This window comes from Muntiacus reevesi, chromosome 8 (assembly GCF_963930625.1).
Source record: "Muntiacus reevesi chromosome 8, mMunRee1.1, whole genome shotgun sequence".
Lineage (NCBI taxonomy): Eukaryota > Metazoa > Chordata > Mammalia > Artiodactyla > Cervidae > Muntiacus > Muntiacus reevesi.
In genome coordinates, this window is record NC_089256.1 from 15,667,975 (window position 1) to 15,693,862 (window position 25,888).

At 40.7% G+C, this 25,888-nt stretch overlaps 1 long non-coding RNA gene across 1 annotated transcript in view; it reads left to right on the forward strand.

Moving 5' to 3' along the window:
- The window catches only part of LOC136173300 (uncharacterized), a 30,834-nt gene extending 8,069 nt beyond the window's left edge, over nt 1-22,765 (forward strand). The window contains exons 2-3 of the long non-coding RNA XR_010664207.1: nt 17,947-18,067; nt 22,431-22,765. This is a non-coding gene — a long non-coding RNA (uncharacterized lncRNA). The remainder of the gene's footprint in view (nt 1-17,946; nt 18,068-22,430) is intronic.
- Nucleotides 22,766-25,888: the final 3,123 nt, after the last annotated feature.

Here is a 25,888-nt window from a genome sequence, read left to right on the forward strand (position 1 = left end):
AACAGTTAATTTCATTTTCTGATGGTAAAGAATCCACCAGCAATGCAGGAGACCTGGCTTCGCTCCCTGGGTTGGGAAGGTACCCTGGAGAAGGGAAAGGCTACCCCCTCTGGTATTCTTTCCTGGAAAATCCTCATAGACAAGAGGAGCCTGGTGGGCTACAGTCCATGGAGTCGCAGAGAGTCAGACACGACTGAGTGACTATGCACAGCACATGACTCCCCTCTTCCTCCTCCGAGGCCTTCACTGGGTCCTAGAAATGTCAGAGATGTGTGGCAGCCTGTGACAAGGAGCACTGTGACGAGTCAGGAAGAGCAGGGGGCTTCCAGTCATGGTGCCTCTGAACACGCCCAGGTGTGGCCACTTTCTGGCTCTGTGGCCCTGGGCCAGTCACACAGTCCCTGAGCCTCACTTTCTCATCTACATGATTTGAGAGGTGTCTACCCCCTCCCAGTTGAAAGAATGTGGGGAGGGGGTGGTTGGAAAATATCAGGTAAATATTCACTCAGTTGAGAGATATTGGAGGAGGCTTGGTTGAAAGATACCAGGGAATAAATCACTCAAGAGAAAGATACTGGGGATAGGGGAAGGTGCTGGTTGAATAATACCAGCGTTTGCTTAGGTGTGTGACTAAGTGGTCTGTACTGAGTGGTTGGATATAAGGCTGATCTGATGCTTTTCCTCAATTTGGCTGCCTTCACAGCATTTGTTGGGATAAAAGTGAGGATATTACATGAGAGCTTTGCTCTGAAGGAAAGGGATAAGGCTTCTCCCAGCTGCTTACTGTTTTCTTAGGCAACTGAGAAATTTACAGTAGTGGAGGCAGAATCCTCATACCATGCAGTGGTCCCATAGGGAAACCCCACTCATTAATTAAAACACTTTCTCATCCAGGGGTCACAAATGAGAATTGACCATTCAGTGATCTGAGCACCCATAGTGGTCTTAGATCACAGAAGGGAGAAACTGAGACATGTGTGAGGGCTGAAATGCCTCTAAGTTTAACCCTAGAGGGTTAAGTTCACAAGCAGTGCTCTGGCTCACCACACAATTTCATTAGTGGGTTTTATTCTGAAAAATTCAACTTTAAAATGGGAAATACAGCCTCTCCAACACAGAAACAAGGGATATCAGAAAGCCAGCCTCTAACTGACACCTACGCCAGGGTTAAGGACGTACAAACTCATATTTGCAAGTACCTGCTCACTTGGGCAAATTATACTAAAGAAGAATTCAACTTAAAAAAGGTCAAATCAGGGTTCTTCTGATATTCAAAAATTGCTATTTTTGTGCACACAGCAAAAACCAGACACAAATCAAACAAACTGAGTGGAATGCTTACTTTGATTGGTATTTAGAAGCTACTAAACTAAAAAGTGTCGGAGAAGACTCTTGAGAGTCCCTTGGACTGCAAGGAGATCCAACCAGTCCATCCTGAAGGAGATAAGTCCTGGGTGTTCATTAGAAGGACTGATGCTGAAGCTGAAACTCCAATACTTTGGCCACCTCATGTGAAGAGTTGACTCATTGGAAAAGACCCTAATGCTGGGAGGGATTGGGGGAAGGAGGAGAAGGGGACGACAGAGGATGAGATGGCTGGATGGCATCACCAACTCGATGGACATGAGTTTGAGTAAACTCTGGGAGTTTGTGATGGACAGGGAGGCCTGGCATGCTGCGATTCATGGGGTTGAAAAGAGTCAGACACGACTGAGTGACTGAATGGAAACTAAAAAAGGCTGCTAGAACTCTGTCTCTCCTTCTGCTCCTCCCACATATCTTTTTCTATCTGAATTGCCTGGTTCAGACGCTATATCTTTTTCTTTTCCAACTCATCTGCCTCCTGCTGCTTTTTCTTCCCCAATAAAGGAAGAAAAAAAAATCAGAAGTGATTATTAACTCCCTTTAAGGAGGAACCTATTACAGGGAGAGATGAATCATCCTTAATGCTTACAACACACCCAGGACCTAAGCAGAACTTTAGAGCCTTAGCTAAGGAATTTCCCAATCCAAGCTAGGATTCATTAGGATTTGCTAAGGAATTTGAGTTACACATCTGGACTTATAAGTCTGGGTTTTCAGATCTATACCAATTAATATAGCTGTTATTTTCTGAAAGCAAAGCAAGGGAATGAATTTTAAAAAGCAGGATGTAAACATTCCTTAATGGATTTTGAACCACAGGCTCACACTGAATACAAGGAATTAACTCAGAAATTGTTTGAACTTATGCCACAGGTTTTTCCAAAAAGAAAAAGGAAAAACCAGACAGAGATTCACCAGTGCAAGTGAAGATCAGATGGATAAATTCTAGATTATTATGAAAGGTTTGAAAAAAACTTTTAAGCAATATTCTGGCTTGACACCTGAATCATTCTAAACACCAAAGCAGCCCCTTGCTTAACTCTGCTTTTTCAGAAGGCTTAAAGAAGGACTTGACTACTCTAGTCAAAGGATAACCTAGGGTGGTCAGAGTTACAAATAAATGCCCTTGTTACATTGACTGACCAATGTTTCACAATCATTAAAAAAAAAAAAAGTAGGGGGTATCTACAAAAATGATCAACCTTCAATTGTGCCAGTGCCTGTTGAAATTTAACTGATTCCTGTTTAATTACCAACTAGTAGAGAAAGCTCGCTTGAAAGAAAAAAGGTATATATATATATATATTCAGAATTCTCACCCTGAGAGAATAAGGCCTAGGAAAACCTGATTTTCTCTTCCTGTTCCTTGAGCCCAGAGTTCTGAGGATTATTTATTCTATCTCAACCATCTCTAATTCTTGAAACAGGGAGAAAGGGGATAGGAAAAATTATTTAACTTATTCCAATTATTATTTACAAGTAGTGAGCTGTATATTGTGATATATGTTTCATGACTAAGTTTAGAAAATGAAGCTATGAGATCCCTGTATCTGTCTGGATATATGTATGTCTCAATATGTGTGTTTGGATAATATCTCTGAGGTTGATTTGTCAATGAACTTTACTTAATTGAATTAAAGAAAATCAAGTGTTTATATAAATTCTAAAAGATATAGAAGATAACTGGCCAGAATTAATTTCAGATTCACATAAGCTGGGAAATATTCAGTATTAAATTAATACCTGGTATTAATGTTTAAGTTTTTTGACTTAATTAATATAGACATGTCTTTAGAGTCATCAACATTAAATATAATACTTTTATTGCATTTAGATTTAAATAAAATCTTGCTATAGCTATTGCAATTTTGTCAGCAAGGAAGGTAACTTGATGTGAAGGAACTTTAAAGGAAAGAAAATACAAATAATGCAAGAGCTCTTAGAAAAACTCTATTAAGAATAGTTCTGCTTAGAACTGTCTATCTAAAGGGTGGCTCAGAGGTTAAAGCATCTGCCCGCAATGTGGGAGACCTGGGTTCGATCATCTAAAATAGTCTCTCTAGATTCTGGTAACTTGAAATTCTAGAGTTGTGCTGAATTAAGTTAAGTGATGGAAGTTTATTGAATAGCTAGGCCACTCCCAAATAAAATAATATATTGAAACATTATTTACTAAACACTGGCTTCCTTTTTCAGAAACACAAAAGATATTTTGGGGGACAGTCCTAAGATGGCAGAGGAATAGGACAGGGAGACCACTTTCTCCCCCACAAATTCATCAAAAGAACATTTGAACGCTGAGTAAATTCCATGAAACAACTTCTGAATGCTGGCAGAGGACATCAGGCACCCAGAAAAGCAGCCCTTTGTCTTCAAAAGGAGGTAGGAAAAAATACAAAAAAAAGAGAGACAAAAGAGGTAGGGACGGAGATCCATCTGGGGAAGAGAGTCTTAAAAAAGAGAAAAGTCTGCAAACACCAGGAAACACTCTCACTGGCGAGTCTGTGGTGAGCCTTTGAACCTCAGAGGGCAACATAACCAGGAGGAAAAATAAATAAATAATTAAAATCCACAGATTACGTGCCTAACGGTAACTCCCAGCAGAGAAGCAGTGCAGACGAGACGCCCGCATCTGCCACTAGCAAGCGGGGACTGGGCAGAGAGGCGTGGGCTGCACTGATTAGAGTAAGGCCCGGGCCTGAATGCCCCGAGGGCAATCTGAGGAAACTAACTTGAGATGGCAAACTAGACTGTGGGATAGCTATCCCGCGAAAAGCCCTAAACTAAGACACTGCCAGGCCCACTCACAAAACAAAGGACTGAGCAGAGCTAGCCGGCTGCAGACCGGCCCATCTCCCGCCGGAGACAGGCGAGGGCAGCCAGAGCCAGAAGGGGGCAATCGCGTCCCTAGAGAGGCATCATCACCCAAACTGCAAGTATGCTTCATTGCTAACTAAGACTTCTTGGGATTCTGGACGGCTGACATCTGCTGGGAGGGTCGCAGCCAGAGACCAGCTCCCCAGAATAGACACATGGCACATCTGAGAAGGTGTGCTGGTTGTACACCCAGAAAACCGAGCGGCAGGGATGGGGGAGGCGATAAGTCACAGTGACCGCGCTCGCCAAGCTCCTGGTCCCCTGAACTGCTCGGACCTGAGAAGGGCACGAAACGCAGGCCCAACCGAGTCTGTGCCTTTGTGGAGTACCCGAGTACCTGAACTTGAGCGGCTTAGACCTGGGAAGTGTGTACAACCCAGGGCCGGCCTCAGACAGTTCCCGGCAAAGCAACCTAGAGCCCGAGCAGTATAGACTGGGAAAGCACACACGCCTGAGTGGGGGCAAACCCAGTGTGGCTGAGACACTGCGAGCGCTCCCTACACACGCCAGTGATATTTCTTTGCAGTGTTCCCCCCCCCCCCCCAGCACGACTGAACAAGTGAGCCTAAAAAGTGTCCACCAGTGCCCCCTTGTGTCTGGGCAGAAATTAGACACTGAAGAGACCAGCAAACAGAAGAAGCTAAGACAAACAGAGGGAACCGCCTTGGAAGTGACAGGTGCAATAGATTAATGTAGTTAGCACCGACTACATAGGAAGGGGCCTAGAGATCTTGAGAAGTATAAGGCGGATCAAGGAGCTATCTGAAAATGAACTGACCCCACACTGCCCACAACACCACCAGAGAAAGTCCTAGATATATTTGTACTATTATCAATTTTTAAATTTGTAAAAAAAAAAATTATTTTTAAGTCCTCTCTTACTCCTTTAATTTTCATTTTTATAACCTACTATTACTTTGCCAAAAACAAGACCCTATTTTTAAAAGCAAATTTCATATATATACATTTTATAATTTTTGTGACTGTTTTTTTCTTTAATATTGTATTTTTGAGAATCCAACCTCTACTCTAGATTTTTAATCTTTGCTTTTTGGTATTTGTTATCAATTTTGTACTTTTAAGAACCCAATCTTCAGTACCCATTTTTACCTGGGAGCAAGATTACTGACTTGACTGCTCTGTCCCCCTTTGCACTCTCCTTTTTCTCCACTGGGTCGCCTCTATCTCCTCCCTCCCCCTTTTCTTCTCTACCCAACTCTGTGAATCTCTTTGTGTGTTCCGGACAGTGGAGAACACTTAGGGAACTGATTATTGACTGGATCTTTCTCTCTTCTTTTGATTCCCCCTTTTATCCTGGCCACCTCTGTCTCCTTCCTCCCTCTTCTCTTCTCTGTGTAACACTGTGAACATCTCTGAGGGATCCAGACTGTGGAGAGCACATAAGGAAGTGATTATTGGCTAGCTTGCTCTCTCCTCTTTTGATTCCCCCTCGTCTCCTCCTGGTCACCTCTATCTTCCTCATCTCTCTTCTCTTCTCCATATAACTCTGTGAACCTCTCTGGGTGTCCCTCACTGTGGAGAAACTTTTTATCTTTAATCTAGATGTTTTATCATTGGTGCTGTACAGATGGAGACGTCTTGAGTCTACCGTAAGAATAAGACTGAAAATCAGAGGCAGGAGACTTAAGTCCAAATCCTGAGAACATCAGGGAACTCTTGACTCCAGGGAACATTAATCGATAAGAAGCTCATCAAACGCCTCCATACCTACACTGAAACCAAGCACCACCCAAGGGCCAACGAGTTCCAGAGCAAGACCTACCACACAAATTCTCCAGCAACACAGGAACATAGCCCTGGGCTTCAATATACAGGCTGCCCAAAGTCACACCAAACCCACTGACATCTCATAACTCATTACTGGATACTTCATTGCACTCCAGAGAGAAGAAATCCAGCTCGACCCATCAGAACACTGACACAAGCTTCCCTAACCAGGAAACCTTGATAAGCCACCTGTCCAACCCCACCCACAGCGAGGAAACTCCACAATAAAGAGAACTCTGCAAACTGCCAGAATACAGAAAGGCCACCCCAAACACAGCAACATAAACAAGATGAAAAGGCAGAGATATACCCAGCAGGTAAAGGAATAGGATAAATGCCCACCAAACCAAACAAGAGAGGAAGAGATAGGGAATCTACCTGACAAAGAATTCCTAATAATGATAGCGAAAATGATCCAAAATCTTGAAAACAAAATGGAGTTACAGATAAATAGCCTGGAGACAAGGATTGAGAGGATGCAAGAAAGGTTTAACAAGGACCTAGAAGAAATAAAAAAGAGTCAATATATAATGAATAGTGCAATAAATGATATCAAAAACACTCTGGAGGGAACCAACAATAGAATAACGGAGGCAGAAGATAGGATAAGAGGTAGATGATAGAATGGTAGAAATAAATGAAACAGAGAGGGGGAAAAAAAAACAAATTAAAAGAAATGAGGACAATCTCAGTGATCACTGGGACAATGTTAAACGCCCTGACATTTGAATCATAGGAGTCCCAGAAGAAGAAGAAAAAAAGAAAGACCACGAGAAAATACTTGAGGAGATAATAATTGAAAACTTCCCTAAAATGGGGAAAGAAATAATCACCCAAGTCCAAGAAACCCAGAGAGTCCCAAACAGGATAAACCCAAGGCGAAACACCCCAAGATACATATTAATCAAATTAACAAAGATCAAACACAAAGAACGAATATTAAAATCAGCAAGGGAAAAACAACAAATAACACACAAGGGGATTCCCATAAGGATAACAGCTAATCTTTCAATAGAAACTCTTCAAGTCAGGAGGGAATGGCAAGACATACTTAAAATGATGAAAGAAAATAACCTACAGCCCAGATTACTGTACCCAGCAAGGATCTCATTCAAATATGAAGGAGAAATCAAAAGTTTTACAGACAAGAAAAGCTGAGAGAATTCAGCACCACCAAACTAGCTCTGCAACAAATGCTAAATAATCTTCTCTAGACAGGAAACACAGAAAGGGTGTATAAACTCAAACTCAAAACAAAAAAGTAAATGGCAATGGGATCATACTTATCAATAATTACCTTAAATGTAAATGGGTTGAATGCCCCAACCAAAAGACAAAGACTGGCTGAATGGATACAAAAACAAGACCCCTATATATGTTGTCTACAAGAGACCCACCTTGAAACAAGGGACATAGACAGACTGAAAGTGAAGGGCTGGAAAAAGATATTCCATGCAAATAGATCAAAAGAAGGCAAGTGTAGCAATACTCATATCAGATGAAATAGACTTTAAAACAAAGACTGTGAAAAGAGACAAAGAAGGACACTACATAATGATCAAAGGATCAATCCAAGAAGAAGATATAACAATTATAAATATATATGCACCCACCCAACATAGGAGCACCGCAATATGTAAGACAAATGCTAACAAGTATAAAAGGGGAAATTAACAATGACACAATAATAGTGGGAGACTTTAATACCTCACTCACATCTATGGATAGATCAACTAAACAGAAAATTAACAAGCAAACACAAACTTTAAATGAAACAAATTGCTATCTATAGAACATTTCACCCCAAAACAATGAATGTCACCTTTTTCTCAAGTGCACATGGAAACTTCTCCAGGATAGATCACATCCTGGGCCATAAATCTAGCCTTCATAAATTCAAAAAAATTGAAATCATTTCAAGCATCTTTTCTGACCACAGTGCAGTAAGATTAGATTTCAATTACAGGAAAAAACTATTAAAAATTCCAACACATGGAGGCTGAACAACACGCTGCTGAATAACAAATAAATCACAGAAGAAATCAAAATATGCATAGAAATGAATGAAAATGAAAACACAATAACCCAAAACCTGTGAGACACTGTAAAAGCAGTGCTAAGGGGAAGGTTCATAGCAATACAGGCTTACCTCAAGAAACAAGAAAAAAGTCAAATAAATAACCTAACTCTAACCTAAAGCAACTAGAAAAGGAAGAAATTAAGAACCCCAGGGTTAGTAGAAGGAAAGAAATCTTAAAAATTAGGGCAGAAATAAATGCAAAAGAAACAAAAGAGACCATAGCAAAAATCAACAAAACCAAAAGTTGGTTCTTTGAGAAGATAAATAAAATTGACAAACCATTAGCCAGACTCATCAAGAAACAAAGGGAGAAAAAGTAAATCAATAAAATTAGAAATGAAAATGGAGAGATCACAACAGACAACACAGAAATACAAAGGATCATAAGAGACTACTATCAGCAACTATATGCCAATAAAATGGACAACTTGGAAGAAATGGACAAATTCTTAGAAAAGTACAACTTTCCAAAACTGAGCCAGGAAGAAATAGAAAATCTTAACAGACCCATCACAAGCATGGAAATTGAAACTATAATCAGAAATATCCAGCAAACAAAAGCCCAGGACCAGACGACTTCACAGCTGAATTCTACCAAAAATGCAAAAATCCTTAACAAAATTCTAGCAAACAGAATCCAACAACACATTAAAAAGATCATACATCATGACCAAGTGGGCTTTATCCCAGGGGTGCAAGGATTCTTCAATATCCGCAAATCAGTCAATGTAATACACCACATTAACAAATTTAAAAATAAAAACCATATGATTATCTCAATAGATGCAGAGAAATCCTTTGACAAAATTCAACATCCATTTATGATAAAAAGAAAAACCCTCCAAAAAGCAGGAATAGAAGGAACATTAATTCAGTTCAGCCACTCAGTAGTGTCCGACTCCTTGCGATCCCATGAATCGCAGCACACCAGGCCTTCCTGTCCATTACCAACACCCGGAGTTTACTCAAACTCATGTCCATCGAGTTGGTGATGCCATCCAGCCATCTCATCCTCTGTCATCCCCTTCTCCTCCTGTCCCCAATCCCTCCCAGCATCGCAGACTTTTCCAATGAGTCAACTCTTCACATGAGGTGGCCAGAGTATTGGAGTTTCAGCTTCAACATCAGTTCTTCCAATGAACACCCAGACTGATCTCCTTTAAGATGGATTGGTTGGATCTCCTTGCAGTCCAAGGGACTCTCAAGAGTCTTCTCCAACACCACAGTTCAAAAGCATCAATTCTTCAGTGCTCAGCTTTATTCACAGTCCAACTCTCACATCCATACATGACCACTGGAAAAACCATAGTCTTGACTACACGGACTTTTGTTGGTAAAGTGATGTCTCTGCTTTTTAATATGCTATCTAGGTTGGTCATAACTTTCCTTCCAAGGAGTAAGTGTCTTTTAATTTCATGGCTGCAATCAGCATCTGCAGTGATTTTGGAGCCCCCCAAAATAAAGTCAGCCACTGTTTCCACGGTTTCCCCATCTATTTATTTCCCATGAAGTGATGGTACCAGATGCCATGATCTTAAGTTTTCTCAATGTTGAGCTTTAAGCCAACTTTTCCACTCTCCTCTTTCACTTTCATCAAGAGGTTTTTTAGTTCCTCTTCACTGTCTGCCATAAAGGTGGTGTCATCTGCATTTCTGAGGTTATTTATATTTCTCCCGGAAATCTTGATTCCAGCTTGTGCTTCTTCCAGCCCAGTGTTTCTCATGATGTACTCTGCATATAAGTTAAACAAGCAGGGTGACAATATACAGCCTTGGCATACTCCTTTTCCTATTTGGAACCAGTCTGTTGTTCCATGTCCACATCTAACTGTTGCTTCCTGATCTGCATATAGGTTTCTCAAGAGGCAGATCAGATGGCCTGGTATTCCCATCTCTTTAAGAATTTTCCACAGTTTATTGTGATCCACACAGTCAAAGGCTTTAGCATAGTCAATAAGCAGAAATAGATGTTTTTCTGGAACTCTCTTGCTTTTTCGATGATCCAGCAGATGTTGGCAATTTGATCTCTGGTTCCTCTGCCTTTTCTAAAACCAGCTTGAATATCTGGATATTCATGGTTCATGTATTGATGAAACCTGGCTTGGAGAATTTTGAGCATTACTTTACTAGCATGTGAGGTGAGTGCAATTGTGCAGTCGTTTGAGCATTCTTTGGGATTGCCTTTCTTTGAGACTGGAATGAAAACTGACCTTTTCCAGTCCTGTGGCCACTGCTGAGTTTTCCAAATTTGCTGGCATATTGAGTGCAGGACTTTCACAGTATCATCTTTCAGGATTTGAAATAGCTCAACTGGAGTTCCATCACCTCCACTTGCTTTGTTCATAGTGATGCTTCCTAAGGCCCACTTGACTTCACATTCCGGGATGTATGGCTGTAGGTGAGTGATCACACCATCGTGATTATCTGGGTCGTGAAGATCTTTTTTGTACAGTTCTTCTGTGTATTCTTGCCACCTCTTCTTAATATCTTCTGCTTCTGTTAGGTCCATACCATTTCTGTCCTTTTTTGTGCCCATCTTTGCATGAAATATTCCCTTGGTATCTCTAATTTTCTTGAAGAGATCTCTAGTCTTTCCCATTCTGTTGTTTTCCTCTACTTCTTTGCATTGATCGGTGAGGAAGGCTATCTTATCTCTCCTTTCTATTATTTGGAACTCTGCATTCAAATGGGAATATCTTTCCTTTTTTCCTTTGCTTTTCACTTCTCTTCTTTTCACAGCTATTTGTAAGGCCTCCTCAGACAGCCATTTTGCTTTTTTAGCATTTCTTTTCCATGGGGATGGCCTTAATCCCTGTCTCCTGTACAGTTTCCGGAACCTCCGTCCATAGTTCATCAGGCACTCTATCAGATCTAGTCCCTTAAATCTGTTTCTCACTTCCACTGTATAGTCATAAGGGATTTGATTTAGGTCATACCCGAATGGTCTAGTGGTTTCCCCTACTTTCTTCAATTTAAGTCTGAATTTGGCAATAAGGAGTTCATGATCTGAGCCACAGTCAGCTCCTGGTCTTGTTTTTGCTGACTGTATAGAGCTTCTCCATCTTTGGCTGCAAGGAATATAATCAATCTGATTTCGGTGTTGACCATTTGGTGATGTCCACGTGTAGAGTCTTCTCTTGTGTTGTTGGAAGAGGGTGTTTGCTGTGACCAGTGCGTTCTCTTGGCAAAACTCTAATAGCCTTTGCCCTGCTTCATTCTGTACTCCAAGGCCAAATTTGCCTGTTATTCCAGGTGTTTCTTGACTTCCTACTTTTGCATTCCAGTCCCCTATAATGAAAAAGACATCCTTTTTGGGTGTTAGTTCTAAATGGTCTTATAGATCTTCATAGAACTGTTCAGCTTCTTCAGCATTACTGGTTGGGGCATAGGCTTGGATTACTGTGATATTGAGTGGTTTGCCTTGGAAACGAAGAGAGATCATTCTGTCGTTTTTGAGATTGCATCCAAGTACTGCATTTTGGACTCTTTTGTTGATTATGATGGCTACTTCATTTCTTCTAAGGGATTCCTGCCCACAGTAGTAGATATAATGGTCATCTGAGTTAAATTCACCCATTCCAGTTCATTTTAGTTCGCTGATTCCAAGAATGTCGACATTCACTCTTGTCATCTCCTGTTTGACCACTTCCAATTTGTCTTGATTCATGGACCTTGCATTCCAGGTTCCTATGCAATATTCGCTTTACAGCATCGCACCTTGCTTTCATCACCAGTCACATCCACAACTGTGTATTGTTTTTGCTTTGACTCCATGTCTTCGTTCTTTCTGGAGTTAGTTCTCCACTGATCTCCAGTAGCATATTGGGCACCTACCAACCTGGGGAGTTTGTCTTTCAGTATCCTATCATTTTGCCTTTACATACTGTTCATCCAGTTCTCAAGGCAAGAATCCTGAAGTGGTTTGCCATTCCCTTCTCCAGTGGACCACATTCTGTCAGACCTCTCCACGATGACCCGTCCGTCTTGGGTGGCCCCACATGGCATGGCTTAGTTTCATTGAGTTAGACAAGGCTGTGGTCCGTGTGATCAGATTGGTTAGATTTCTGTGATTATGGTTTTAGTGTGTCTGCCCTCTGATGCCCTCTCGCAACACCTACCCTCTTATTTGGGTTTCTCAATCAATATAGTGAAGATGAGTATACTATGCAAAGCAATCTATAGATTCAGTGCAATCCCTATTAAGCTACCAACGGTATTTTTCACAGAACTAGAACAAATAATTTCACAATTTGTATGGAAATACAAAAAAAACCTCGAATAGCCAATGCAATCTTGAGAAAGAAGAATGGAACTGGAGGAATCAACCTGCCTGACTCCAGGCTCTACTACAAAGCCACAGTCATCAAGACAATATGGTATTGGCACAAAGACAGAAATATAGATCAGTGGAACAAAATAGAAAGCCCAGAGATAAATCCATGCACCTATGGACACCTTATCTTTGACAAAGGAGGCAAGAATATACAATGGAGAAAAGACAATCTCTTTAACAAGTGGTGCTGGGAAAACTGGTCAACCACTTGTAAAAGAATGAAACTAGAACACTTTCTAACACTATACACAAAAATAAACTAAAAATGGATTAAAGATCTAAACATAAGACCAGAAACTATAAAACTCCTAGAGGAGAACGTAGGAAAAACACGCTCTGACATAAATCACAGCAGGATCCTCTATGACCCACTTCCCAGAATATTGGAAATAAAAGCAAAAATAAACAAATGGGACCTAATGAAAATTAAAAGCTTTTGCACAACAAAGGAAACTATAAGCAAGGTGAAACAAGAGCCTTCAGAATGTGAAGACATAATAGCAAATGAAGCAACTGATGAAGAATTAATCTCAAAAATATATAAGCAACTCCTTCAACTTAATTCCAGAAAAATAAACGACCCAATCAAAAAATGGGCCAAAGAACTAAACAGACATTTCTCCAAAGAAGACATACAGATGGCTAACAAACACATGAAAAGATGCTTAACATCACTCATTTTCAGAGAAATGCAAATCAAAACCACAATGAGGTACCATTACACGCCAGTCAGGATGGCTGCTATCCAAAAGTCTACAAACAATAAATGCTGGGGAGGGTGTGGGGAAAAGGGAACCCTCTTACACTGTTGGTGGGAATGCAAACTAGTACAGCCACTATGGAGAACAGTGTGGAGATTCCTTAAAAAACTGGAAATAGAACTGCCATACAACCCAGCAATCCTACTGCTGGGCATACACACCGAGGAAACCAGAATTGAAAGAGACACGTGTACCCCAATGTTCATCGCAGCACCGTTTATAATAGCCAGGACATGGAAGCAACCTAGATGCCCATCATCAGATGAATGAATAAGGAAGCTGTGGTACATATACACAATGGAGTATTACTCAGCCATTAAAAAGAATACATTTGAATCAGTTCTAATGAGGTGGATGGAACTGGAGCCTATTATACAGAGTGAAGTAAGCCAGAAAGAAAAACTCCAATACAGTATACTAACGCATATATATGGGATTTAGAAAGATGGTAACGATAACCCTGCATGCGAGACAGCAAAAAAGACACAGATGTATAAAACAGCTTTTTGGACTCTGTGGGAGAGGGCGAGGGTGGGATGATTTGGGAGAATAGCATTGAAACATGTATATTATCATATGTGAAACGAATCGCCAGTCCAAGTTCAATGCATGATACAGGATGCTCAGGGCTGGTGCACTGGGATGACCCAGAGGGAAGGAATGGGGAGGGAGGTGGGAGGGGGTTTCAAGATGGGGAACACATGTACACCCGTGGCAGATTCATGTCAATGTATGGCAAAAGCAATACAATATTGTAAAGTAATTAGCCTCCAATTAAAATAAATAAATTTATATTTTAAAAAAAAAGAAACACTAAAGATATTTTGGACTATTGATAACAAATGTTTGGTGCTACACCGAGATACTTTCTATAAGAAGGCAAATGTTTTTAGAAATTATTACTGATATTTATGTTCACCAACCTACAGAATGCTAATATAAAGGACAGTTCATGGTTGTTTCAGAAAAGTAGGATATGTGTTCTCAGTAAAGAATTCATTTTATTAAGGGAAAGGGAAATAGTCCGACTTACAGCTGGCTGGTTCTGAATGGGGAAAAAAGTATGGATACAGAAAATGATTAAAAGGTACTGGAAAGTAGACCCTGATAGAGTGTCATGCATGGTTAAGACTAAGGTTAAAATAAATTTGAGTGAATAAATACATTTAAAAGTAAGTTGGTTTAAAACTTGAATTTGGTGTTTCTCTCTGTTTAGAAGATAAGTTTTCTTAAGATGCTGAACTGCCTTTGATAATAGATTTTAAGTTATTTACCTTTTAAGTGATCTATTCTGTATTTGCCTTTGAAATCTCTTATTGTTAATTTTTATTGTTATTTGAAGTCAAGTGGGCCTTAGGAAGCATCACTATGAGCAAAGCTAGTAGAAGTGATGGAACTCCAGTTGAGCTATTTCAAATCCTGAAAGACAATGCTGTGAAAATGCTGCACTCAATATGCCAGCAAATTTGGAAAACTCAGCAGTGGCCACAGGACTGGAAAAGGTCAGTTTTCATTCCAATCCCAAAGAAAGGCAATGCCAAAGAATGTTCAAACGACTACACAATTGCACTCATCTCACATGCTAGCAAAGTAATGCACAAAATTCTCCAAGCCAGGTTTCAACAGTACAAAAACCATGAACTTCCAGATGTTCAAACTGGATTTAGAAAAGGCAGAGGAGCCAGAGATCAAATTGCAAATATCCGATTGATCATTGAAAAAGCAAGAGAGTTCCAGAAAAACATCTACTTCTGGTTTATTAACTATGCTAAAGCCTTTGACTGTGTGGACCACAATAAACTGTGGAAAATTCTGAAAGAGACAGGAATAACAGACCACCTTACCTGCCTCCTGAAAAATCTGTATGCAGGTCAAGAAGCAACATTTAGAACTGGTCGTGGAACAACAGAGTGGTTCCAAATTGTGAAAGGAGTACATCAAGGCTGTATATTGTCACTCTGCTTATTTGACTTATATGGAGGGTACATCATGTGAAATGCTGGGCTGGATGAAATACAAGCTGGAATCAAGATTCTGGGAGAAATATTAATAACCTCAGGTATGCAGATGACACCACCCTTATGGCAGAAAGAGAAGAGGAATTAAAGAGCCTCTTGATGAAAGTGAAAGAGGAGAGTGAAAAAGCTGGCTTAAAACTCAACATTCAGAAAACTAAAATCTTGGCACCTGGTCCCATCTCTTCATGGCAAATAGATGGGGAAACAATGGAAATAGAGACTTTATTTTCGGAATTCGTGTAACTCTATGGCTGATTCATATCAATGTATGACAAAACCCACTGAAAAATAAAAAATTTAAAAAAAAAAGACTTTATTTTCTTTGGCTCCAAAATCATTGCTGATGTTGATTGCAGCCATGAAATTAAAAGACGCTTACCCCTTGGAAGGAAGACTATGACCAACCTAGACAGCATATTAAAAAGCAGAGACATTACATTGCCAACAAAGGTCCGTCTCATCAAGGCTATGGTTTTTCCAGTAGTCTTGTATGGTTGTGAGAGTTGGACTGCGAAGAAAGCTGAGCGCCGAAGAATTGATGCTTTTGAACTGTGGTGTTGGAGAAGACTCTTGAGAGTCCCTTGGAATGCAAGGAGAGCCAACACAAGTCATCCTAAAGGAGATCAGTCCTGAGTGCTCATTGGAAGGACTGATGTTGAAGCTGAAACTCCTGTCACTTGGCCCCTTGATGCAAAGAACTGATCGATTTGAAAAGACCCTGATGCTAGGAAAGATTGAAGGCAGGAGGAGAAGGGGATGATAGGGGATGAGATGGTTGGATGGCATCACTGACTCAATGGAAATGAGTTCGAGTAGAGTCTTGGAGTTGGGATGGACAGGGAGGTTTAGCATGCTGTGGTCCACGGGGTCGCGAACAGTCGGACACGACTGAGAAACTGAACTGAACTGAAGGAGAATTCAGGGTTTCCAGGTGGCACTAGTGTTAAAAAAAACCTCCTACCAATGCAGGAGTTACAGGAAATACAGGTTTGATCCCTGGGTTGGGAAGACCCCCTAGAGGGGTGTATGGCAATCCACTCCATTATTTTTGCCTGGAGAATCCCATGGACAGAGGAGCCTGATGGGCTCCAGTCCATGGGGTCACAAAGATTTGGACATCACTGAAGTGACTTAGCATGCACGAATGCAAGAAGAATTGAAACATTTATCTTTTTTCTCTATCTGCTTCCTCCAGAGATGGTAAATTCTTAAGTTCCCAGGAACTTTACCAGAAAAATAAGGAAAGCCACTCACTTAACAGCTACAGAAAGCTCAATGTAATTGGGGGACCTTAAAAAAAGACAAATTAACCAATATATCTGTTACGTGAAATATTTGACAAGCCCTTTGTGTACCTTTTCTAGCCCTGAGAGGATCTTTAAAAGTTCACTCTGAGACTCCTTATAAAATTTTCAGCAAAGAACGTATATGATCAATTATAGTTACATAAATTATCAGGCCAAATTTTTGATATCAGACTTATTTTGCAAAAAAATTAGTCAATTTTGTTATAGTTGGTGGAAATGAGGGTAATTCTAGAGAGAAAAAGATGTTTCAATTAATGTTAAATCCCAGTTTTGTTACCGGAGGTCTATATTTACTAAGGCTCACTTCCTAGATAGGTCCTTGCTGTTATATTAAAGTAAAGTTTAATTGAATTGTTAAAAGAACACTCTTAAGTTTGTTTCTGAAGCTTTCTTTATGGTCCAACTCTCACATCCATACACGACTACTGGAAAAGCTATAGCTTTGACTATATGGACATTTGTAGGCAAAGTGATGTCTCTGCTTTTTAATATGCTGTCCAGATTTGTCACAGCTTTTCTTCCAAAGAGTAAGTATCTTTAATTTCATGGCTGCAGTCACCATCTGCAGTGATTTTGGAGTCCAAGAAAATAAAATCTGTCACTGTTTCCACTTTTTCCCCTTCTATTTGCCATGAAGTGATGGGACCAGATGCCATGATCTTGGTTTTTTTGAATGTTGAGTTTCAAGCCAGCTTTTTCTCCCTCCTCTTTCACCCTCATCAAGAGGCTCTTTAGTTCCTCTTCCCTTTTAGCCATTAGAGAGGTACTATCTGAATATCTGAGGTTGCTGATATTTCTCCTGGCAATCTTGATCCCAGCTTGTGATTCATTCAGTCTGACATTTTGCATGATGTACTTTCCTTTTAAGTTAAATAAGTAGCATGACAATATATAGCATTGAAATACTCCTTTCCCTCTTTGAATGGTCCATTGTTCCATGAGCAGCATGAAAAGACAAAAAGATATGAGACCAGGAGATGAGCCCCTCAGGTCAGAAAGTGTCCAATATGCTCTTGGGTAAGAGTAGAGGACAAATACAAATAGCTCCAGAAAGAATGAAGCAACTGGACCAAAGTGAAAACAGTGCTCATTTGTGGATGTGTCTGGTGGTGAAAGTAAAGTCTGATGGTGTAAAGAACAATATTGCATAAGAGCACAGAATGTTAGATCCATGAATCAAGGTAAGTTGGATGTAGTCAAGCAGGAGATGGCAAGAGTGACTATCAATATCTTTGGAATCAGTGAACTAAAGTGGACAGGAAAGGGCAAACTTAATTCATATGATCATTACATCTACTACTGTGGGAAAGAATCCCTTAGAAAAAAATGGAGTAGCCCTCATAGTCAACAGAAGAGTCTGAAATGCAGTATTTGGGTGCAATCTCAAAAATGACAGAATGATCTTGCTTCATTTTCAGGGCAAACCATTCAACATCACAATAATCCAACTCTATGCCCCAGCCATTGATTCTGAAAAGTTGAAGTTGACCAGTTCTCTGAAGACCTAATGCAAAAGTAGGAAGCCAAGAGATACTTGGAGTAAGTATCTCTTGTTTGGCTTTGGAGTACAAAATGAAGCAGGGCAAAGTTTAACAGAGTTTTATCAAGAGAATGCACTGATCATAGCAAACTGGTCATCACAAAAGACATCTCTACACATTGACATCACCAAATGGTCAATACTGAAATCAGACTTATATTCTTTGCAGCCAAAGATGGAGAGGCTCTATACAGTCAGCAAAAAACAAACAAGCAAACAAACAAAAAAACCTGGAGCTGACTGTGGCTCAGATAATGAACTCCTTGTTGCAAAATTCAGATTTGAATTGAAGAAAGTAGGGAAAACCACTAGGCCATTCAGATATGACCTAAATCAAATCCTTTATTATTATACACTGGAGGTGATGAACAGATTCAAGGGATTAGATCTGGTAGACTAAGCGCCTAGAGAACTATGGACAGAGGTTCATAACACTGTACAAGAGGCAATGACCAAAACGATCCCAAAGAAAAAGAAATGCAAGAAGGCAAAGTGGTTGTCTGAGGAGGCTTTACAAATAGCTGAGAAAAGAAGAGATGTGAAAGGCAAAGCAGAAAGGGAAAGGTATACTCAACTGAATGCAGAGGTCCAGAGACTAGCAAGGAGAGATAAGAAGGCCTTCTTAAATAAACGCTGCAAAGAAATAGAGGAAAACAATAGAATGGAAACAACTAGAGATCTCTTCAAGAAAATTGGAGCTGTCAAGGGACTATTTCATGGAAGGATGAGCATGATAAAGGACAGAAACAGAAAAGATTAATAAGACGAGGCAAGAATACACAAAAGAACTATACAAAAAAAGAACTGAATGAACCAGATAACCACGATGGTGTGGTCACTTACCTAGAGCAGACATCCTGGAGTGTGAAGCCAAGTGGGCCTTAGGAAGCATTACTACAAACAAAGCTAGTGGAGATGATGGAATTCCAGCTGAGCTATTTCAAATCCTAAAAGATGATGCTGTTGAAAGTGCTGTACTCAATATGTCAGCAAATTTGGAAAACACAGCAGTGGCCACAGGACTGGAAAAGGTCAGTTTTCATTCCAATCCCAAAGAATGGAAATATCAAAGAATGTTCAAATTACTGTACCAAGTGTGCTCTTTTCAAATGCTAGTAAGGTAATCCTCAAAATCCTTCGAGCTAGGCCTCAGCAGTATGTGAACCAAGGACTTCCAGATGTACAAGATTGGTTTAGAAAAGGCAGACAAATCAGAGATCAAATTGCCAACATTCATTGGATCGTAGAGAGAGCAAGAGAATTCCAGAAGAGCATTTACTTCTGTATCATTGACAATGTGAAAGCCTTTGATCTCCAACTGTGAAAAATTCTTAAAGAGATGGGAATACCAGACTACCTTACCTGTCTCCTGAGAAGCCTGTATACCAGTCAAGAAGCAAAAGTCAGAACCTGACACAGAACAACTGAGTGGTTCCAAATTGGGAAAGGAGTATGACAAACTGTATATTGTCACCCTGCTTATTTAAATTCTATGCAGAGTACATTTTGTGAGATGCTGGGCTGGATGAAGCACAAGCTGAAATCAAGATTGCCAGGAGAAGCATCAACAACCACAGATATGCAGATGATATCACTCTAATGGCAGAAAGTGAAGAGGAAGTAAAGAGATTCTTGATGAGGGTGAAAGAAGAGAGTGGAAAAGCAGGCTTCAAATTCAACATTCAAAAAACTAAGATCATGGCATCCGGTCCCATCACTTCATGGCAAATAGAAGGGAAAAAGTGAAAGCACTGGCAGATTTATTTTCTTGGGGTCCCAAATTACTACAGACAGTGACTGTAGCCTTGAAATGTAAAGATGCTTACTCCTCAGAAGAAAATCTGTGACAAATCTGGACAGCATATTAAAAAGCAGAGACCTCACTTTGCTGACGAGGGTCTGTATAGTCAAAGCTCTGGTTTTTCCAGTAGTCGTGTATGGATGTAAAAGTTGGACCATAACGAAGGCTGAGCACTGAATTGATGCTTTCAAACTGTGGTGTTGGAGAAGACTCTTCAGAGTCCCTTAAACAGCAAGGGGTTCAAACCTGTCAATCCTAAAGGAAGTCAACCCTGAATATTCATTGGAAGGACTGTTGCTAAAGCTGAAACTTCAATACTTTGGCCACTTGAAGTGAAGAGTGGATTCATTGGCAAAGACTCTGATGCTGGGAAAGATTAAGGGCAGGAGGAATAGGGGGTGACAGAGCATGAGATCGTTGGATGACATCGAGGACTCAAGGGACATGAATTTTAGCATATTCCAAGATAACTTGAAGTAGAGCAGAGTATGGTGTGCTGCAGTCCATGGGGTGGCAAGAGTCAAACAGGACTTAGTGACTGAACAACAATATGTAGTTAACACCAGGCTGAGGTCATGTAAGTTTTAAGCTCCCCCCCCCCAATCTTTTATTATTTAGTCACTAAGTCATGTCTGACTCTTGTGACAACAGACTGTAACCCACCAGACTCCTTTGTACATGGGATTTCCCAGGCAAGAATACTGGAGTGGGTTGCCATTTCCTCTTCCCAGTGATCTTCCTGACCCAAGGATCAAAGCCCATCTCCTGCATTGGAGGCAGATTCCTTTATCTTGGGAACAATTAAATTATATTAAGGATAAACAGCCTAGTAATACTAAACTGGGTGCTTTATGGACAGTGCCAATCCCAGGTGGTGCAGTGGGAAAGAACCCCCCATCAATGCAGGTGATGCAAGAAAAGCATGTTTGATCTTTGGATTGGGAATATCCCCTGGAGGAAGAAATGGTGACCTACTCCAGTATTCTTACCTGGAAAATTCCATGGACAGATGAGGCTGGCAGTCTACAGTCAATGGCACCACAAATAGACATGACTGCGCACACAGAAAATTTATTATTTCCCTGAAAAATAAAGATTGGTACACAACAGATGAAGTCAGACAATCTGAGGATATACTGGGCTACACCTTATGGAAGTTCTTGACTTCTTATTGATGACTTTAATAATACTGCTAGCTATGTTATTTGTACTTCATCTGTTTTACAAGATTGTTGTTTCTTGCATTACCAAATGTGTGACTGAGCCTCTGATGAAAATATTTTTTTTTGAGAGCAATGATTGTAATAGTGTAACTTTAGATATGGGAAGATACAGCAAGAGGGAATTTTTCCTGGACATAAGAGGTTAGTAAGATGGGTGATCAATAGTCCTGGTTACTGCTGATAAGACCTAGTCCAGTAACTGCACATTGAGTGGTCTATCAGTAAAATCTTTGACAGATCTAGAAATGAACCTTCCTAGCACTGTGTGACAAAATGGTCATGAATGCCTCCTGAAGCATGGTCGAATTTAATACCAGGAGGGGGTCCTATCAATTACAAGTTGGCACTTGCCATTTACCTCTCAGTTCAGTTCAGTTCAGTCGCTCAGTTGTGTCTGACTCTTTACGACCCCATGAACCGCAGCACGCCAGGCCTCCCTGTCCATCATCAACTCCTGGAGTTTACTCAAACTCATGTCCATTGAGTCGGTGATGCCATCCAACCATCTCATCCTCTGTCATCCCCTTCTCCTCCTGCCCTGAATCTTTCCCAGCATCAGGGTCTTTTCCAATGAGTTGACTGTTTGCATTCAGTGTCCAAAGTATTGGAGCTTCAGCATCAGTCCTTCCAATGAATATTCAGGGTTGATTTCCTTTAGAATTGACTGGTTTGAAGGGGTGGTAAAGAATCTGCCTTCAATGCAGGAAATCCACCTGCAATGCAAGAGACCCAGGTTTGATTCCTGGGTCCAGAAGATCCCCTGGAGAAGGAAATGGCAACCAACTCCAGTATTCTTGCCTGGAAAATGCCATGCACAAAGGAACCTGGTGGGCTACAGTCCACGGGGTCAGAAGAGTCAGACACAACTTAGGGACTAAACCACCACTGGTCTGAACTTCTTGCTGTCCAAGGGACTCTTGAATCTTCTCCAGAACCACAGTTTAAAAGCATCAATTCTTCAGCACTCAACCTTCTTTATGATCCAACTCTCATCTCTGTACATGACTACTGGAAAAACCATAGCTTTGACCATATGGACCTTTGTTGGCAAAGTGATGTCTATGCTCTTTAATATGCTGTTTAGGTTTGTCATAGCTTTTCTTCCAAGTGAAACGGAGCAGGACACTGTGTCCCTTCCCACTCCTCCATCATGTTTACCTGCCTTTTGTCTGTGGAAAACTTTAGTCAAAGAATAAGCTTAATCAGAGAAGTGATAAGTGTGGAAATAAAAGAAAACAGAAGAGACTTAAGAATAATGTAGTTGTTAAGCATCATCAAGGACCTTTATCAAGGGCTGCAGGTAATATTCTGAGCCATATCCTATGAGCTGTTTTATAGATACTAAAACCCCAGGTGGAGAAGATAACTACATGATGACCAGACTGTATCCAGGACAGGAACTGCCACAATTCCAAGGACTGATCACAAAAAAATGAGAACAAATGGACCCTGGAACTGAAGATTAACTGCGCCTAAAACAATCAAGATGATGCTGGTCAGATCACTGATGACCAATTTGAAGATGGCTGTTAGAGCTGTACTGTTTCTGCACATAGTCTCCACCCCACCCCCACTCTGTTTATGAAAGTTCTTACCCCACTGTTTGTGGCGAGAGTCAGCTTTTGGAAAGATGTCTGCCACCCTCTCCCCACCCCAGTTGCTAGCATCTGAAATAAAGCAAACTTCCATTTCCATCAACCTGGCCTATTTAAGCATCTTTTAATTTCATGGCTGCAATCACTGGCCCCAGTGATTTTGGAGCCCAAGAAAATAAAGTCTGTCACTGTTTCCATTTTTTCCCCATCTATTGGCCATGAAGTGATGGGACTAGATGCCATGATCTTAGTTTTCTGAATGTTGAGTTTTAAGCCTGCTTTTCACACTTCTTTTTTACCTTCATCTAGAGACTCTTTAGTTCCTCTTTGCTTTCTGCCATTAGGGTGGTGTCATCTGCATATCTTAGATTATTGACATTTTTTCTGGCAATCTTGATTTCGGCTTGAACTTCAGCCAGTGAGGTATTTCACATTACGTACTCTGTAAATAAGCAGGGTGACAGTGTACAGCCTTGACATACTCCTTTCCCAATTTGGAACCAGTCCATTGTTCCATGTCTAGTTCTGTTGCTTCTTGACTTGCATACACATTACTTAGGAGGCAGGTAAGGTCAGTTTTCATTCCAATCCCACAGAAAGGCAATGAAAAAGAATGCTCAAATTACCACACAGTTGCACTCATCTCACACGCTAGTAAAGTAATGCTCAAAATTCTCCAAGCCTGGCTTCAGCAATACATGAACTGTGAACTTCCAGATGTTCAAGTTCGTTTTCGAAAAGGCAGAGGAACCAGAGATCAAATTGCCAACATCCACTGGATCATTGAAAAAGCAACAGAGTTTCAGAAAAACATCTATTTCTGCTTTATTGACTATGCCAAAGCCTTTGACTGTGTGGATCACAATAAACTGTGGAAAATTCTGAAAGAGATGGGAATACCAGACCACCTGACCTGCCTCTTGAGAAACCTGTATACAGGTCAGAAAGCAAGTTTAATCTGGACATGGAACAACAGGCTGGTTCCAAATTGGAAAGGAGTACATCAAGGCTGTATATTGTCACCCTGCTTATTTAACCTATATACAGAGTACATCTTGAGAAAAGCTAGGCTGGAAGAAGCACAAGCTGGAATCAAGATTGCCGGGAGAAATATCAATAACCTCAGATATGCAGATGACACCACCCTCATGGCAGAAAGAGAAGAAGAACTAAAGAGCCTCTTGATGAAAGTGAAAGAGGAGAGTGAAAAAGTTGGCTTAAAGCTCAACATTCAGAAAACTAAGATCATGGCATCTGGTCCCATCACCTCATGGCAAATAGACAAGGAAACAGTGGCTGACTTTATTTTGTGGGGGAGAGGCTCCAAAACCACTGCAGATGGTGACTGTAGCCATGAAATTAAAAGACACTTAGTCCTTGGAAGTAAAGTTATGACCAACCTAGACAGCATATTAAAAAGCAAAGACATTACTTTGTCAACAAAGGTCTGTTTAATCAAAGCTATGGTTTTTCCAGTACTCATGTATGGATGTGAGAGTTGGAGTATAAAGAAAGCTGAGCACTGAAGAACTGCTGCTTTTGAACTGTGGTGTTGGAGAAGACTCTTGAGAGTCCCTTGGACTGCAAGGAGATCCAACCAGTCCATCCTAAAGGAGATCGGTCCTGGGTATTCATTGGAAGGACTGATATTGAAGCTGAAACTCCAATACTTTGGCCACCTGATGCGAAGAGCTGACTCATTTGAAAAGACCCTGATGCTGGGAAAGATTGAGGACAGAAGGGGATGACAGAGGATGAGATGGTTGGATGGCATCACCGGCTCAATGGACATGAGTTTGGGTAAACGCCAGGAGGTGGTGATGGACACAGAAGCCTGACGTGCTGTGGTTTATAGGGTAGAAAAGAGTCGGACACGACTGAGCAACTGAACTGAACTGAAGGTGCTCTGATATTCCCATTTTTTAAAGAACTTTCCACAGTTTGTTGTGATCCAACAGTCAAAGGCTCGAGCATAGTCAATGAAGCAGATGTTTTTCTGGAATTCTCTTGCTTCTCTATGACCCAAAAGATGTTGACAATTTGATCTCTGGTTCCTCTATCTTTTCTAAATCCAGCTTGAGTATCTGGAAGTTCTTGGTTCACATACTGCTGAAGCCTAGCTTGAAGGATTTTGAGCATTACCATGTTAGCATGTGAAATGAGTGCAACTGTGCTGTAGTTTGAATATTCTTTGACATTGCCCTTCTTTGGGAATTGAATGAAAACTGACCTTTTCCATTCCTGTGGCCACTGCTGAGTTTTCCAAGTTTGCTGACACATTGAGTACAACTCTTTCACAGCATTATCTTTTAAGATTTTAAATAGCTTACCTGGGATCCCATCACCTCCACTTTGTTTGTAGTAATGCTTCCTAAGGCCCACTTGCCTTCCCACTCCAGGATGTCTGGCTCTAAGTGAGTGACCACACCATAGTGCTTTTCTGGGTCTTTCAGACCTCTTTTATATAGTTCTTCTGTGTATTCTTGCCTTCTCTGCTTCTGCTACATCCATACTGTTTCTGTCCTTATTTTGCCCCAAATAAAACTTAACTCACCACTCTCAGGTTGTGCAGTTTTTAAAGTTGACAGTGGCCAACAATGCCCATTTTCTAGAGAACTGCCCAGCAGAGTGAGCAGGAGCCCTCTGTCCACTGTCACTCACCCCACAAATAGTAATTATAATATCAGCTCAGATTTGCTCCTTCACAGTGAATTGTGGCAGGGTTGTCTCTCATTTTTTTTTTTTAAAACAAGTCTAGTAACTTTGGTGTATCTGTAAGGCTTTCCTCACCTCCTCCCTGACAACAGGCCTTTCAGTTGGTCTTTCAGTTACTGATTCTGACTCACCTTCCACCTAAGTGTTCACACACTGACCCAAGATGCTATCTACCATCTTTAGACATTTAAAAAACCAAGGTACAGTTCATTAAACTCTCAGGTTACTCAAGTCATGATTTTCTCACTCTCAACAGTCAAGAATAAGATGAGAAGAAACGCTGACCAAGCAGTTTGTCATTGGCCATCAACAAGCCAGAGATCCTAATCCTATTTCACCTCCTCTCCCCATTACCTTTGCCATTTGAACATTAGGTTTCATCCCACAATCTGCCCAACACTTGGGAAGCTAGAGAAAAAAATGAGATGCTCAAAGTGGGAGAATGGGGTGTTAGTCCCGGAGAGGGCACTACTGAAGTTGGCAAAG